Genomic DNA, 1,265 nt, shown 5'->3' with positions numbered 1-1,265 from the left:
TATATATATATATATATATATATGAATATATTTATATAGTTATAAATACTTCCGTACTCATCCATACATATTTATAGATAAATATAGGCAACTATGTCTATCAATCAGTCTATTTATTTATCTATCTATCTATCTATCTATCTATCTATCTATCTATCTATCTATCTATCTATCTATCTATTTATCAGTCGGTTTGTTTCTCTGTCTGTTTGTCAGTTTGTCTGCCTGCCTGCTTCTCTGTCCCTTTATCTGTATCTGTATATGTGTGTATATGTGTGTGTGCATGTGTGTCTGAGTATGCATATACGTTTCTGTGTGTGTATACATATATATATATATATATATATATATATCTATATATATATATATGTATGTATGTAGATAGATAGATAGATAGATAGATAGATAGATAGATAGATAGATAGATAGATAGATATATGCATATACGGGTACAAGACGTCACCAACTATAAACATGAAGTACGAAAACAAACGAGTTAAATATGCAAACAACGAGAGAATAAAATGGAAAACAGGACAAGTAACATAAAGTACAACCCTTCATCAGTTATCGGCTGTCTATCTACTCTTCATTTCGAGCATTCAACAACAATATGAGTCTTCGAAGGCATTTGCCCCCATAAATACCAAAATCAAATTTGGGATTTATGGAGGGTCAAAGTTGGGAACAAAACAGTACAGTGGAGGTATACAAAGAATCGAACAAAATAAATATGGAGGTCATTAGACCAGAACGAGAGGGAAAATAGTGGACGCTGGGAGAAATATTTTCTTTGAAAAGAGAAAAGATAAGCGCAGGTGAGGTTATGTGGTAAGAAGCTTGCTTCCTAACCACATGATACCGGGTTCATTCCCAATGAGTGGCACATTGGTCAAGTGTCTTCTGCTATAGCCTTGTGCTGACCAAACCTTATGAGAGGATTTGGTAGATGGAAACTGAAAGAAGCACGTCGTATATATGCATATATATATATACATATACCTTTGTGTGTCTCTGTGTTTCTCCTCCCTTCGCTTGACAACTGATGTTGGTGAGTTTATGTCCCCGAAACTTAGCGGTTCGGCAAAAGAGACCGATAGAATAAGTACTAGGCTTACAAAGAATAATAAGTCATGTGGTCGATTTGTTCCATTAAAATCGGTGCTCCAGTATGGCCGTACTCAAATGACAGAGACAAAAGAATATATATATATATATATATATACCAACTTTCACATACCAACTTTCTCACCTATATATATATA

Source organism: Octopus bimaculoides, chromosome 11 (assembly GCF_001194135.2).
Source record: "Octopus bimaculoides isolate UCB-OBI-ISO-001 chromosome 11, ASM119413v2, whole genome shotgun sequence".
Taxonomy (NCBI): domain Eukaryota; kingdom Metazoa; phylum Mollusca; class Cephalopoda; order Octopoda; family Octopodidae; genus Octopus; species Octopus bimaculoides.
This window is presented reverse-complemented; position numbering follows the sequence as displayed.